The sequence below is a fragment of the Lasioglossum baleicum genome, chromosome 2 (genome assembly GCF_051020765.1).
Source record: "Lasioglossum baleicum chromosome 2, iyLasBale1, whole genome shotgun sequence".
Classification (NCBI taxonomy): Eukaryota; Metazoa; Arthropoda; class Insecta; order Hymenoptera; family Halictidae; genus Lasioglossum; species Lasioglossum baleicum.
The window spans coordinates 18685059-18702020 of NC_134930.1; the positions used below are offsets into that span (position 1 = coordinate 18685059).

A 16962-nucleotide genomic window follows, 5' to 3' on the forward strand; every position below is an offset into this window, starting at 1 on the left:
TTTCTCTTGAAAAATACAACTCGCTGGAAGATGTATGATCCTCGAACGCGAGCACCACCCTGATTCCGCTTTCACCGGAAAAGAAACATTACAGTTCAAGAGCCGAAATTTGGATTTCTATATTATGTAGCTGTTTCAGCTGTGTTCAAGAAACATCAAGCGACTCCTTGTGTTCATAAGACTCACAAATAATCGCGATAGCAATCCATTAATCAGCCGGATTCGTGTCGAAGATAATCAATTTTTTATGTCTATCGTTGGCCAAAGTCGGAACTTAGTTCTTCAAGCACAATTTCCTTGTTGAGTCACCAGTATTTTCACGATTCGTCATTTCGCCAAGATAAAGCCTGAGACGTGCTGGACAAGCTATTTTTTGAATTACGTCGCACGCTGTTACGAATTGCTAATCTAGATGACGAATAGTCATTCTTGTGGCCGTCATACAATCTTATTGTGTCAAGTCACTGAAGAACTGAAGGACAAATGTACTGTACAAGGTTGGAAAAATATACAGGGTGGTCCACCTAAATGTCTCCTTTATTTTTGACGACATGCCAAATGTTTTTAATGCTATGCAAATGGTGTCACAAATGTTATTTTTGTAAATGTATTATATATTTTATTTCCTTCACCTTGTGATACCTGTTTCATTGAATTAAAAACATTTATTATGTCACCAAAAATACAGGAAATATTTAGGTGGCTACATTTAGGTGTAAATTAACTTTTCCATGGTACGAATAAATGAATTTCACCCCATATTTTAACTTTAATACAATGATTGCTTAAGTGACCACCATGACCCCGTTCTCCCCTAAGTTCGCGAGTTAGGCGCGACGTGTTTTCCGCTTCCAGTTGCTGAATCACGGCACGAGCCGCGGGGGCAGGATTAGTATTGTGTCCTCCTCGAGGACTCACGAAGTGATATTAACGATAAAGCGGCCAGTGAAATTTACGAGTCACGAAAAGTATAAAACACTGTGCCGCTATAAAACTGGAAGCGTTATTGCCGATAAAACACGCATGACGGACGCGAGGGCGCGCGCGCGCGTCATCGGGAGTCGTGAGGGAATCGTGTAATGGACGCGATTTTCTCGTCTAAACGGATACAAATAGTAGAACGATAATGCAGTGACACGCTCGTGTATCGGCCGCTCGATACCTTCATGATTTAATGGACGTCGGGGCCGGTGGTGGCACGGGTAACGGGTGTTTTACGGTAATATTATACGGAGTTTGTGCTCCACCGTGCACGCCATTGTGTGCGCGGAATCGGTGGAAATAGGCTTCCTTACCTGGGGGACCGTCGTTTTTCCTCGTAAAACAACCGGCCTCGTGAAAGCGAATATCGACGGGCCCCGGGAACGTGTTAACTGACCCGTGGACAACCGTGAACGTTGAAAATCTCTGATTGATTTCTGGTCACGATTTTCTAACACAAACCGCCGCGCGGAGTACCGCGGTGATCCAGAAATGTTACCGTCTACGTTGCGAATTTTTCTCGAGAACGCGAGAGAATCGATCAAACATTTTTCTTCGAGACTTTATTACACGATACTTAAGAAGTACAATGGTGTTGTGAAGTGGTGGCGCATTAGCAGGCGTCGTTTCTTGAAGAGACCTCTTGGAAATGTTGTCCAAAAGTCGTGCATCGTTTAATTGAACAGAGAATATTCAACACTGTTGTGTATGTACGTACCAAGTACGAGAGAAGTGTATTTTCTATGATGTACTACAGTTGTGAAGATTTGAAATGTCTGTGGTTTCATTCTTTTATCGTTTCCACGTGACGACGCGAATTGCAACATACAGTGACTCCCATTAATGTTCGGACGGATAGCTTTTAGATAGAAGTTAGAGCGACTGGTTTACTGCATGATGTGAAAAAAAATTGTTTCAAACATTGCTGTTGGTCGGAATTGTGGAGAAAATACTGAAAGTTGCATTTTACAAGATTTTGTGTGGGCCTGTATTGAAAATTTTAAAAATACATTTTGTAGATCAGTGCCAATTAAATGATTAATGTAAGATACAATTAAAAAAAATGATTAGATTAGATCTTTAATGGTTTGTAGCTCATTGTAACGTCGACCGATTTTTATGAAATTTTCAGAATGTTTAATTGATACAGATCTACGAAACGTGTTTTCTAAATTTCCCTTATAAGCCTAAAAAAGTTGCAAAATACAACTTCTAGTATTTTCTCTGCAATTCCGACAACTTTCAATATTTTTTTAAAAACTTTTTTTCACGTTGTGTAGCAAACCAATTGTTCTTATTTTTTTTAGAAAGTTATCATCTTTTTAAGAATGTTCGAATATTATGTGATGGGACTCACGGTGTGTGCCGGTGTTTGAGAAAATGGTGTACAACCCCATCTTCTGTTAATCGATGAAAGCAATTTTTATTTTGCATAAAGGAAAAAGCGACGTCTAGAAAGCAGGTTATTAAAGTTTCCGGGAACGCGGAGAAGTGGGTAGCCTGTAATCCGAGTTTCGGGGATCGGCGAAAGACTGAAACGGCACACGCGCGCGTATCCCGACGGAATTTCCATAATTAGTGGGTGGCAAAGGTACAACTATTAGCGCGCAGGAGTTGGCGAGTTGCTAACTGATTTGCATCTAAACGCGGGCTCGTCGTATCAACAAGGCCCGTCCCACTTTCCTTATTACTTCATCATCCTGCATTCTTTCGTACCGGAAATGCATCCCCGCCCGAACACGTTTCGGCGATCTTTCACTCGGCGAGAATAATCGCCGTTCCTCGATCGAAGAGCCAGGAAAGTTCAACTTTGAAAATGTGCACAGAGGATCTAAAAAGTGTTTGAACAGAATTTCGTTAAAAAAAGAATAGTGCAATCATAAAAGACTCATCTTAAAACTCTACTTGTACACCTTCCATTCAAAATTCGATAAATCAACCAAAAGGAAATCGTATCTCAAAATCGTAGCGGTCGAATATTCGTCCCAGTAATTGTTTGTGACTTTTATAAATATTGCATTAGACGTGCGGCGACCAACGGGGTCCACAGCAGCTGTTAATTTTGTATAAGTACATGGCAGACAATTATTGACTCAGCCGCGCGTGGAATAATTACACATCGCCGCAACGTTGAGGTTTCAATCGTTGCCCGGAGCTTCATTTGACGGCTGACTGGTTGTGCCGTGTTTATGGAATATGATTTACGTGGGGGAGCGGCCGAGAAAATTATGGCATCTTGGGTTTCCGTAATGCCGAGATTTGCTGCTCGCGAGAGCTGCCTAATCCAGTTCCGTGCAAGAAGATCCTCTTATCTTGAGGACACGTTCGCCCGGTAAGTAAGACGATTATCTTCGGAACCTCGCGTGAAAAGGAGCTGCGCTGCCAGCGAAACGCGTTGCCATGCTGACGGCCGTCTCGCACTCTCTTTTCCCCGTGGAAAATTTCGGTTTTAATTATTCCCCTCTCTAATCAAGCTCCGTCGCTTTATCGGCTCGAAATAGTTGCGGTTTCCATCGGTTTAAACTTCAGCAATTTCTCTGGAATGGTTAAAAAAGTTAAAATTTTCTGCTCAAAATGAACAGTTTTTTGTCCTCTATGTTTCTAATGAATCTCGTGAAGTATGTATCTCATGAAGTCGTGAAACTGATATTTCTTCTGGACGTCGAACGTTAAATTAGACTGCGGATCTTTATGCACTCTTATGGCTTCTGGAAATGTTACAAAAATACTAGAATATCAAATTCGATACAATGGAGCACAAATTTCGTTTGATCCGAATGTCTTAAAATTTGCCTACAAAAATTGAAATTTACAGTTTAGTCGTAACAGAGTCGTTCGAGTGCACGACGATGTATCGTCTGCGCGCAACGGTCGTAAGATTGCAGGTGCGTGGAAACCGTAACATCGAAAATCATGCCGCTAGGTAATGTCGAAGATTGTCCGGCCAACTGGGATTCCCGTGAGTTCTCTTGATTTCGATGGAAACGAAAGTTCACCGCGACTCTCGGGGCGGGTCGTCTGCGTTCAAGGTGAACCGGCCTGTTCCATTATGATTTCGACTCGGTAATCGGCGAGTGGATTCGGCCGGGACCGGAACACGCGGCCGATTATGCATCGGTCGGCCACGCGATTGTCCATAATAATTAATCGAGCTCGACGAAACCGGGGACCGACTTTCCGGCGAAAGGAACCGTGAACACGGTTCTTTATTTCGCATTGCGCTCCTTTCAACGAAACTCGAAATAAAGAAACGAATGTGTCGCAATCGCACGGGCATCGAGTGCGTCGACTCAACAGAGCCGAGAGTAAAGTAACAATTTTTAAGATCGTCCAAGGAAGAGAGAGCAGTTCCGCTGGAATGTGTCGATAAAATAAATATTTGATAGAAATAAATAAAACTGTTTATTCGCGGTTTGGCGCGATCGGCATGTGTGTACGCAAATTCTCGGTTTTAAGGACCAATTTGCGAAAGTAGGAATTAAATACAGGCCTATTAACCGTGTAACGATTTCGTGAAGTAGCAGCGAACGTTACGTCTGCGTCGAATTTCATTAAAACGATTATTTTATTGCAGCCTATCCACTGAGGCCCGACGGTGGATGCGTAAACCGTCTAACCGTAATCGCCTGTATGAAATTCAATCTCAAATTTCATAAACGTTCTTGGCCGGGTCAGAGACTGCCGAACCAGTCACCGAACGAGATCGTTTTACCGGCTGAGAAATGATTTTCCCGCGCCGCGCGCCGCGGCGAACCGGTATCTATCGACCCGTGGATTTAATTGCACAGGAGCGGGCTATCTTACGGTTTATACCAGGAGGTTAGATCCTGATCCTTCTTAATCCCTCTTCAAACTGGTAACCTGAGATGTTTCAGTGTCTTACGAGGGAGGTTCCACGGACACCGGAGACCCCCTTTCAACTTTACGTTTGTTTACCTATATACCTTGCAGAATGTGCTATCGGTTACGGCTAAAGATCAACCGACCGAAAATGGAACTTCGTGGAACCCCGTGAACATCCGACGAACCGAGCTCCTACGAGTCAACAGCGTCAATCGGGTTCGAAACTTCGTTCCTGCTAGTGCGGTTATGTTTCTCAACAGTGGACACGCGAAGAAGTTCGAGAAGCAGATTTTTATGAAACTCGTACGAACTCTTGGAAAAACATTCGTCATTAGCTGCGAAAGCACTGAAAATCGCTAAACTTTAAACACTGATAACTTTTCAACCATTGATCCTCCAGAATCGAAACTTAGACTTGTCTACTGGATCACACAGGAAAAAGGCAAAGCATTCTAGTTACGTAAGGAAAAGTTTACCCTTTAACTAACTGATTTATTTTTTAGGGATGGAGATGGCTGCAGATCACAAGAATCACGCTTGGTTTACATTTTTGTAACGTTTCCGACGTGACGCATCGTAGCAATTAGCACTGCTGTAGAAGGTACTCGACTCTTTGGCTCCTCAAGTACCTGATAATAGCATTGCATCGATATACACACTGTACACTAATGTAATAGTACAACAAACCAATATTCCTTCGATAAAAGGTTCATATCACTAACAGATAAAAGAATTACTACTCGAGATTAACGACTGACCATCTTGAGATCAAGATCCTGGTGTGTTGGGCGTGAATGGCAATCGGCATCGGCGGCGGAGATTCCCGAAACTTGCTGGCAAAGGCTACAAATTACAGCGGCGACGGTGTGCAGGTAGTTGCGGGGGGGATGAGGCGCAGCGGTTCCGTTGAAACAACAACGTTTCCGTGACAATTAATCGTGGCGGTGGATAGCGGAGTAGCAGAGGGCGCAAGAAAAGCCCAGGGTCTGGCTGTTGTCCTCCCGGTGTCGGGGAGCATCTTGACACGAGCTGCCGAGAAGCATGCCACAGCGCCGCGATGCCACTCGATTCATACGGTGCTTTACGGAGCCTGTTAATTACCGGTGACCAAGCGGCAGACACGAAACGGCGTCGAGTGGCTTAACTGGCCCGTTATGCTCCTCCCGTGGGCTGCGGGCTCGCAGTGCAAATCACTCGTACGTCGCCTTGCCAGCACGAACTCAGCACAAATTCTGTGCACCGAGGAAGACGCCTGGTGCCGCTGCAGTTGCCGTTGCCGTTACTGCACCTGCCATCCTCGGTGCCGGCGTAGCTACTGCCTCCGCTGCTGCTGCTGCTGTAGCAGGATCAATGCGAGAGGAAGCTGTAAATCACCCGACGCGTCTCTAAAGACTAGACGCCTGTGCCCGTCGCGCTCCCTGATCGATCCTTTGAGAGCCGGTTGAGGATTCTTGATGATGTTCAACCGGCGAACACCACTGTCTAGCTCTCCGCCGCACGCTAGACCACGGACAGTTTGCTAGTCTACCTCTTCCGGCGCGTTTCACCCGCCTCCCGACCCACCGTGGGGCGAAACGACCTTACGGCGATCAAAAATCTGTAACTTTGATTCTGCTTTATATACTGTACTGAATTTTTCACAAGTTGATCATTACTGGACTGCGGATTTTATGCATTTATGACAAAAATGGACACGTACAATTTAAAGCAGTGAACATGTTAAAAATATTTAAGGACATCAACGTATTAGTTTCAGCTTAAAAGGATAATTAAAAGAAGAATACAACTTTTATTTCGCTCCTGCGTCCTGGAATCAATGCAAACATTTTCTATTTTGCATAAAGATCCGCAGTCTAATCTTTACATTGTAACCTTTAGGTTCTGTTGATTGCACCGAGTATCGAGATACTCATCTTATTGTCAGATATTCATTTTCGTAGCCTTAAAACATGTCATATACGAGTGCCCAAATTATGAGAACAAAGCTCCTCTTTGTATTACTTCGTTCAGAAATCGTGGTGTCTTCTGTCGGCACGCGGTGCAGTCCGATAGCGATAGACTATTTTTATAAGGGATGCAACTTCTCATTTGTCGATAACACAAAGATGGGGTTTTTCAGTAGTCAAAAGCGCTAGATAAAAGATCGATCTAGGCCGCGGTCGCCCTCAAAAGTCCTATTTTTACGTTTACGAGGCGTAATTTGCATTATTCGGCAGCGTGTAGCTGTCGTAGCTTTAGGAAAATAGCTACATGCGCAAACGTAAACGTAAAAATAGGATTTTTTCGGGCGACCGCGGCCTAGATTGATCTTTTATCTAGCGCTTTTGACTACTGAATTGTGAAGGCGCACCCCGAACCTTCGCAATCCTGGAAACGAGAGTCTACTAAATATGTTTAATAGGTTGAAAATCAGATCGAATGTTAATGGCAGTCACCGCAGTTACCGATATCGGAGTGAGCTGTCACGGATGTAGCTGTCTGGGGAACCGCCATAGGTCCACGGAAGCACATGTTTGCACCCTGGTTGAGGCAGTGTAACGTCGCTCGAGTGCTATGTATGTATGTATTTCCAATTTCAAAGGGTGTACGCGTCGCTATAGCCCGAGCCCACTTTGCGAGACACCTCAAACGCCGATTCTAGTCGCGACGTTCTGAAGAAGCCTCCACTCGATACTCGGCATTGTGTTCCCGGAGCGAGACCCATTTGCTCCCCGTGCTAGAGAGTCCTGTAATGGCGAGAGGAGGACGCTAGCTGACGAGGAATGAACGAAGAGGAACGAAGAGGAAGTGAGCACAGGCCAAGCCAGGCCAGGCCAGGCAGGCCGTAGACCGGCGACAGCGTTCTATTTAATTAAGTTTGCATTGTATCGAAGTGCATGCTGCCGGGAAAAGATCGTTATCGAACTTTCGCGAGATATGACGTTCCCCTGGCCCACCACACTTATCAGGGACGATCTGCCGGAGCAAATGAACGGCCGTTCGAACGTTCACTCCTAACGAGATCGAGAGCTATGCCGGCGCGCACGTTCCTCCTTCTGCTACCCCGCGAACCAACGGTTCCTCCGCCGCGCTGCCGATGCCATTCGGAATTTCTACGTTTACGGACGAGTACAGATTCGAACGAGATAACCGTGTTTACGGCAGACTGTTCTCGGGAACGCTGCGATCGAAATCATCTCATCGGTGCCCGTCTTCCGTCGAATATTATGTTTCGCCCGACGCTCGCGGAATTCGCGGCATTTTTACCGTTTCGCCAAATACCCGATCGAATTTCGAGCATCGTATTTGAATCACAATAATATTCGCACACTTTTAACCCTCTGCACTCGAACGGTGTTGAAAATAAGATTTTAGAAATCATAGGAAATGGAAATATTCTAGGTTGGAAGAAATGTCTAATTTTCAAAGGACGATAACATTTTTGATTTTATTGAGAAGTTGGAGCAATTAAAAAATTGCATTTGGCCGGAATTGAAGATCGTGAGTTTGACATTGTTATTAAATTATTAGTAGTTGCACCCTCCCCTCTCAACTCGTTAAACAACTCTGTTATATTCATTAGCGAATTACGAAAAAACAGAAAAAATTGTTTCACTGCTCAGTTCCGTTTGTTTCGGGTCCGACGATTCTTATATCTCCGATTCAGAAATTCAGACACGTCCGGCTACAAATTTCCCGTTCACACGGGGTAGTCGCGCGCGTTTCATTATGCGGCGCACACACGGCCGACTTTAATTACCCGTATAGAGATTTTTCAAACGGGCATCACCGGTCCAGGATGCACGCTGCATAGGATAAAGTGTCGCATTGCCGGAATATTTTGTGCCGGTTACATCGCCGCATCGGCCTGCTACTTTTTCCCACGCGTCGCCACCGCTGAATGCAAATAATCTGTCGCCAGGGTGGGGAACACGGTGGACGTGATGTTTCCGACTAATAACTCGTAATAATACACAACACCGAAAAGGTGACACGTATTGGAAAGCCTTTTCCATATAATGTACGTGATCGCGTTGTATATCACGCGATGTTTCGGGATTCCGTGATCTATTAAGTCGTTCCAAAAGGTTCAATCATCAAATCTGTGTAGTAGATCCATACAAAATCATTTTTTTACACTTTTACAGACGATTCAACTGAAACAACATCGAGCAACTTCTTTTTTATTCGTCGAACGAAAGCTCGATGTTGCTTCAGTGTGTACAGACCTTTATGAAGGTACAAAGCGATCAGTGCACTCGACTACGAGTGCTATACGTTACGCGACAAATCGAAATGGTAACTCGCGGCAAGGGCACGCTGCGAATCTGCTGGATTCATCGATTTTCGCTGGGGACTCTGGCGGGGGATCGTTTTTTCTTGATTTATCGGACCTCCACAGCGCGGTGACTTATTCTTAAAGACGACGAACCCCAGGACAATTCCAGTTCTTGCCGGGTCTCTCTCTCTCTCTCTCTCTCTCACACACACTCTCTCAGCCGTTCTTGCCTGTTCCGACGGCGTCGAGGCGATTGTCACATTTCCCGCAAGTTCGCCGGCCCACTTTATCGTCCCCCTTTCCTATCTATCGTTTTCAGCGCAGTATATCTACGTCGGGAGGTGCGGCGAGGCACGTTTGTTCTAGAAAACGGAATTCCCTTGTCTGTAGTCTGACGACGCGTCTCGGGGGACGTATATTGTTGCCGTTCTGCATAGGTCTTATAATCTGTTGCTATCTTCATGACCCATCAGGATACTTCTCTGAAAACCAATCCGCAATTCCTGGCAGAAGAGCCATTTTCTGTTAAGAGACTGCCCCTTATTTTAATTCATAAGCTGCGGATTTTCATGCAAAACGAACATTTTCTTTCCAAAATTGCGAAATATCTGCAAAATAAAGAATTGAAAATTATGTGACAGTCCCTGAAGGGTTAAAGTGCATTTATGACAAAAATTAGCAGGTGCAATTTAGAACAGAGGATAAGAACTCGTTCATCAACATCATTTAATCATCATTTGAGTCTGAATATCATTTCCAACTCATTAAAATTATTAAAGGAAGAAAAATGTTTATAACATCGAGGATATCGCAACATGTGACGACATCCGCGATTTCGTTAGATCGAGCAAGCGTGTCGCGACGAGCATTAACCGTCGATTGGGCGGATATTTAGTGTCGAAATCCGCGGACCGATAAGGCGGCCGACCATTATTTTCAGAGGATGAATGTCCGTATCGTTAATCTATTATAATATGCGCATCAATTCGCTGTCAGACGCATCCCAGCGAAATACACGAGGCCGACGAGGAGAACGGACTCGCGTAGGCGTGGCTCGAGCCCCCGCGTTGAATTCCAATTTTCGTCCTGCAATATTTATGAACTGCATTTATCCGGCAAAAATGGAACGGCCGAAACCGCATAATTTCCCTGTTCCGGCAGTTCGCGCTCTGCCCGAAAACGCCCGGGGAACAAACGAGACCAATTTGGAGACGAAGATTGCTCCCGGCCGAATCCCATAAACGCATCCGGTAAATAAAGTTTCGCCCCGCCATCCTCTCGTTGTTCGAACGTCGCTAAAGCAACTATTTGCTTACGCTGAAAACGAACTCGAATCCTTTTTCGAGTTGCATCAGTTCGGTTGTAGATTGCGCCGGGCACGCTTTGTTCGAAAGTTTCGCGTCTACGCCGTGTTCCATGCAGATAGTTGTACCGCTCGCGATTTATGACAAGCTAAATTGCAAGTTTGAAGAACTTGTTAAATCGTAGAAACCACTTTCTGGAATTGCTGTTGTTAGCCGCGCTCGCAGTTTTAATGACCGCCGGAAAAATAATTGGTTTTTTCCAGGGCGATATTTATCTCGATTATTGCTTCTAGGAAAGTTGCTGAAACGTTGTAAAATGGATTTCGGGATTTTTTATTTTAGTGGAAGAGAACTGTATAATGCCATTGAATTGAGTTAATAATTTTTCTCGAATAAAAGAAATCATTGCACGACCAAGATTGCGTTCTCGTAATGGTCGAAACTCGATGGTCGTGATAATCAGGAAGGTCGTCGTTGTATAGGCTGGACTAAATTCATTTTGAAAGGCCCACGTGAAAAAGGAGAAACGCTCTCGTTTGTGCGCGGCGTCCTGTTGGCTCGGCAATGAAATGACAAATCGAGGACTAAAAAATTCACGGAACTAAAAATAATTGGCCGCGAGAAACGCGAATCATTGCCAATTTGAACGCGGAAAGAGTCGGGGAGACGATTGCATCGTGAATGTCGAGCGGCCGGGGACCTGTTTCAGTCGGTGTAACGCGGTAGCTTGTAAAGATCATCCTCTGTCGTCATAACCGCGCGTTTAAATGCCTCCCCGCGGCAGTAATGAATTTCTTCAAAGATTAATTCGAAAGTTTTCATGCGTCACCCGATTTAACGAGGGCCGATGACTCGTGTTTCAGTTTCGGCTGGGAGCCGCCATCTTGTCGAGCGCGGGCTCGCGCTCGCGTACTTTATCTGCCATTCGAATCGTAAAAAAATACTCTCTAATGAGCCAACCAGCATCGTTAAAGTAGCCCTTTAAAGATTCAGCAATGATAAATCATCGTGATTACCTGTCAAGATATCGGTTCCCCTTTTTCCTCCGGCAAACCTCGATACGTACAAATTAAGAGCGCGCGATCGCTGCACCCGGTGGCATTAATTAAGATATTTACGCCATTATCAAAATTCTACGTCCCTCGTCTCTTCTCCGCGCTGACATCTTTGCTTTCGGCGACGCTTATCTCCGTGTTGGGCGATCCTCTTCAACTTTGTTTCACAGGCTTGCTTTCAATCTATATCGAGGAATAAAAGTATTATAATAATCCACGGTTAATCCTTTGGACTCGAAGCAATTTTAATTTCAATTTATTCTACGTAATCCTTTTTACATTGTGCACATCAAGTTGAACCTGCTTTCCCATATAACAGTTGAGCTTTTTACGATTTATAAATTATGTATTTTATAAAAATATATATTCGGTTCTTACACGCGGCATAAAATGTAGCAAATACTTTTATATCGGTCTCTAGAATCAGAAGTCTCGCTTGGGAATTGTCCATAGTTTACCGACAGGTTTATTCAAGAGTATAAAGGATGGGCGCGACTCGTGATTTTTATTACAGAGAAATAAAATCTTGTGGAGCACTGATAAAGATAGCGTGCGAAAATACATGGAGCGGATCGCGAGGAAGATTCGATGTAACGTCGAACAGAAATTAATAAACGAGGCTTTCTTTTTGCGCGAGGATTCAGCGATTCCAACGATTGGCGAGTTTCCGTGTGCGATAAAATTCGAGAATCCTCGGCGTCGGGTGCGCGGACTGTAAAATCGGACGCAGAGGACTCATCCAGCGAACGCACGCGGAATGCCGAGAGGATGATCATCGTAAAGCTAGCCAGGTCCCGAGCTATATCGCGAATGAATTATCCGGTCGCAGTAAGCTGCCAGTCACCGGAGGACATCGATGCGAATACTCCCATAGTCCTGCCGATGGTCCTGCAGCTTTTACGCGGCGAGCTCGCGTAAATACGCAAACTGCCGGCACTTCGTCGCGGACGTATCGCTTTCGAACACCATCGGGCCGAGCCAATAACATTCGAGCGTAGACGGAACGAGAATCCTGATTTACGGCCAGTCCGCGGACCACTTAATTGTATTTACGCAACGTCACTGTCGTCACCGCATTCGTAACTCGCGTCTTCCGTGTGCTCGTGTTGCTGCGAAGTGCGATTCAAACGATCGTGTAGAATTTAGCGAAACGGCCCCGTGTAATTGCCGAGGAATCTCGGCACATTAATCATCCGGCGAGGGTGACTCCAACGAAAATGTTAAGCAGTTTTCGCTGTGTAATTCACTTGTGAAAGCGTTATACTATTGCGTCTTTTCTGTTGCTTTTGTACAGGGTGTGTAAAAAGTAATGGTCATCTGTTCTAGGGGTGTATCTACACCTCTGGATGTAAGAGAAACTTGCCGCAAAATATAAAGTTTTCTTTCATATTTTGCAACATCTAAATTATTATCTGAATGGGCAGGAAGACAATGACTTGGTACGGGCCTAGAAACGAATGTCCCGTTTTTCGTTTTTCTTGAGGCACGCACACGATTATGTTCTGTCTCATCCACACGATTGGATAGACTGTAGTAGTAGGCTTTTGTCAATACGTATAACTTCACACAATCAAATTTTGCAAAAACTATACATATGGCACCTTTCAAATTTTTTCTCTTCTGTACGAGTGGACGGAGTTGATGCAAAAGAAACTTTAATAACAATTCACCTTTAGGGTGGATGACCATTACATTTTATACACCCTATACACACGTTCTAGTCGTTTGGAAGCAGGTGAATAGCTGTAGAAAAATAATATCCTGCATGGAAGGGAAGAAAAAGACTATCAGAGATAATCAGGACCGAGTAGAATAGATCAACATCTGTTTATAAATATCTGTCTAGGTCCACTAAACTATTTATTATTCCACGGAGAAAATATCATCCCCTAAATCACCTGTCGCTGGAAAGAAGACGCTTATCAGGGAGGGTAGTCGAGGCCCGATAAGAGAGCGATATCTTCCAGGTCTTTCCAGCTGGTTAGCGCCACCGCGCCGATCATATTAATTAATCCTGGAGGAGCGTGAGGCTTTGCAAGAAATCCAGCTTCGGGGAAAAGTTCCCGACGCACCTCCGGGCAGGGAAACTCACGGAAGTCGATGGTAACTGTGATAAGTCCGACAAAAGGGGTGCGCCGGAAGGTGGCGGGACGTCGCGACAGAGGATTGAGAAGAGAGACGGGAGCAGAGGAGATAGATCGTGGAAGCCGGTCCCGCGGCCTTATTACATCGTAAATTCCCCGGCAGTGATGGATAACATTAACCCATCGGCAACGACAAATTACTTAACCCCGGCGAGATCGGGCCCGGGCCTCCGTTCAACCGGAACCAGGCTGTTCTTCCGCCGCGGACCAGTAACTCGGGCTCGATCTCGCGGATACAACTTCGAAAGTCCATCGTGAACGCTGTCGTCCCTCCGGAAACTTTCCCCGCCACTGCTAGGAAATTATTCGTCTCCGTTAAGGTATCGATGGCCCTGGGAAATCATCCATCGCGTCGTAAAGTCGAAATATTCGGATACTTCTAACTGGAAAACTTTCGCGACTCAGAGATTAACGGCGCGCCACCCCTAGAAATACAGCGGATAAAGGGTTGCAAGCGGTTTCCTTCGGAGCGTTGTAAATATTCAATTTTTAAGTACGCACAGTGGGGTTGTTTGCCGAATCTTGCGAGCGTCGATTTTAAATATGCATTCTCAGTTATAAAATGTTTGTTTCCAGGGATAGGGTATACGGAGAGTGCACAAATAAAAGTGCACCGCAGATAAATGGTTACGTAGTCAGCCAAGCTGAGCCAGGTGACAGGAATGAACGCCCGCAGGAGTAACCCCGGAGAACAATTTGTCAAATTGAATCCATGTCCAGCCAGCAATTGCACATTAAACGTCGTCTACTTGGAGAAACTCGGATTTCTCTTAATAAGTCCGCGATCTCGTTGCTCGCCGAAGTCGGGGATTATAAAATATCGGCGAAACTCCGTGCTGTATACTGAAAAATGAACGTGTAACGTCGTCGCTTTTGCCTAAAGTTTCTCGCGGCGAGATACACCCGGAACACGATCGCTTCTTTTTCTTCTTCTTCTTCTTCTTCTTCTGCGGGGAAAGTTTATCGAATTGCGGGAAGCCTCGGCTCCGAGCTCCCTTAAGCATCGTCGAGCGTCGAACCGGAAACATGACGGCCGGTTTTCTCTTCCGGTTGTCGCCGGACAAAGAACCTGCAAGTTAATTCCCGTCCGTCGATGGGGACACAAGAAAATGCACCCGACGGGATAAACGAAAGGTTCTTCGTCAAACCACGTAACTTTACATTTCCCGGAAAGCCTAATTCAGGATGCGGGACGCGTTACGCGGAAGTTGATGATACAACCCGTGGCGAGAAGTGTTTGACCACATTTAAGTTCGTTGCTTTTGGAAACAGAGCCAAACGTAGATCCAATTAGTTTCAGAAATTATAACACCATCTCTGCTCTTCAAGTTCTTTGTAAAATGTATAGGGTGGTCCACCGAAATGTAGCTACCTAATTATCCCGTTTATTTGCGGTGACATTACAAATCTTTTTACTGTAATATAACTGGTATCACGAAGTGAATACTTTGCAAATTTCATTTGTTCCTCAAGACCATTTTTTTCGGAGTTTTCGAGGTCATTGAAATTGTTTTCTTGTAAATGCATATTTTTTCCCTCGAAAATAAAGGAAATAAAAAAGTTTAGGTGGTTACATTTAGGTGGATCATTCAAATTCTTTGTGAAATGTATACTGTTCATTTTCATTCTCTGTCGTGCTCAACTCTAGACATTGCATAAATAATAACTGTAAATTTATTACAAAAAATTTCAGAATATTGCTACATAATTTTTGATTGTATTTTATGTGTTTCACCATGCATGGAACTTCCGCGTTGACCACTTCTTCCTTTTGCCATGGAACGCTCGATAGCCACGCAGAATCCCATCGTAAATCGCCAGCGTCCATTAAATTAGTGGCTCGCTGAAAAACGACCGCGACACCGCAGATAAGTTAACGATCACCCGTCGTAGTATCGTGTGGTCAGATTAGGAAAAATCAGTCTTTATCAATAGCACGATGTATGAATACAAACCACTTGACATGTCGCCGAGGTTGCCCCGATAAGCGCGTTATCATTCAATGAATTGTAATTGCGGTCATTGCGAGAGAATATGCTCTACAGAAGCACATGCGCGCAACACCGGTGCCGTTTTACAGGTTTCATTGTTCGAACACGCGTGAACGTTGCAGGAAAGTAATTAATCAGAAAGCTATGACAGTAGCAGATTCTTTCGAGCGGATTACATTTATTACCGAGATAAGGTATATCAAATAATAGCACGAAAAAGATAAATGGCTTTTAAATTGCTTCCTTTTCAATCAATCCTATCTTTCTTCGGGATTTCTACAGACCTTCACGCTGTAAATAATAGATTTTTTGAGACACTTTTGTGAGCGATAGTTATCTGTACAATTTCGAGTGTCTATTGCGACGTTTAATCCGCAGAGATACTCCTATCGGTGATCAAGATATTTGTTCTTTGTAGTGATCGATTAATGAGCATCGATGATTCATCTACAACAATACAAAGAATCGATTCTATATCCACACTAAATTTCTTAGTATCCATCAGTATCGCCTGATCATTAGACAGCGGATCTTTATGCAAAATACAAATTTTCTGTATGAATTAAAATTCTTCTAATGTTTTTACTGTTTTAAATGGCACATACTCATTTTTGTTAGAAATGCATAAACTCCGCTGTCTATTGATCATCAGCGATCCAGGTGAGAGACGAAACACTGAGGAGAAATATATGAAGCAGGTCTTTGGAATTCCTTTAGGACTGCAACATTCGCAACAGAGTTCAATAAGGTAAGTCATCGAAAATAAAAATTGCGAGCGAAATGTTATGTGTACGCAACGTTGTGTCTTAATGGGTAAAGGACCAGAGAAGCAGTTTCTGCTTCGTCTGAAGCCGTCTAAACGGAGGGACGCGTTCCATTTCCGTCTCTGTCTCATTCTCTGTTTGCATTCTCTCATTCCCTCTCGTTCTCTAATCCGATGACGATCGGATCAACCCTCGTTAAGTACGACGTCGTAGTTTCTGCTCGATTGGAGCTGGTTTGTAGGTACTCGGCCGCGCGCGGAGCCCTCGTTGTCCGGCACACGCGTGCACACATAACGCGGTCGCGTGATGATACCACAATTAATTGGAGCCTCCAGGAAGGCGAGTTGGCATCTGTTGCCGGGGGTACGCCGTGCACGGATACGTTACGGGTACAGATAGCTCGTTAGTCGTTCTATTCCGCGTGCCACGTGATACGGAAAACGCGCGGCCGACCTCCACGGAATAAAAGAAAATCGTCCGTCGATGCGCGGCCGTGCTCCGCCTGCACTTCGCGTGGGTGGGTACACCTCTGTGTGCACTTATCCATGCGGACGTAAAGGAGCCACCGCACGGTGGCAAGTTCCGCCGAAATCCTCGCCAAAAGTGAAACACACGTTTTCTT

The 16962-nt window shown here is 44.8% G+C and overlaps 1 long non-coding RNA gene across 4 annotated transcripts; it reads left to right on the top strand.

Moving 5' to 3' along the window:
- The first annotated feature begins 1079 nt into the window (after nt 1-1079).
- Nucleotides 1080-15738, top strand: LOC143218520 (uncharacterized). Of its 4 annotated transcripts, none has more exons than XR_013011109.1 (5): nt 1080-3313; nt 4556-5266; nt 5328-5425; nt 5549-6423; nt 7226-15738. It is a non-coding gene; the product is annotated as an uncharacterized LOC143218520 (long non-coding RNA). The 4 variants fall into 4 exon arrangements; XR_013011106.1 differs by having other exon boundaries at nt 4556-4800; nt 4933-5266; nt 5328-6423; XR_013011108.1 differs by having other exon boundaries at nt 1080-1691; nt 2420-3313; nt 5328-6423.
- Nucleotides 15739-16962: the final 1224 nt, after the last annotated feature.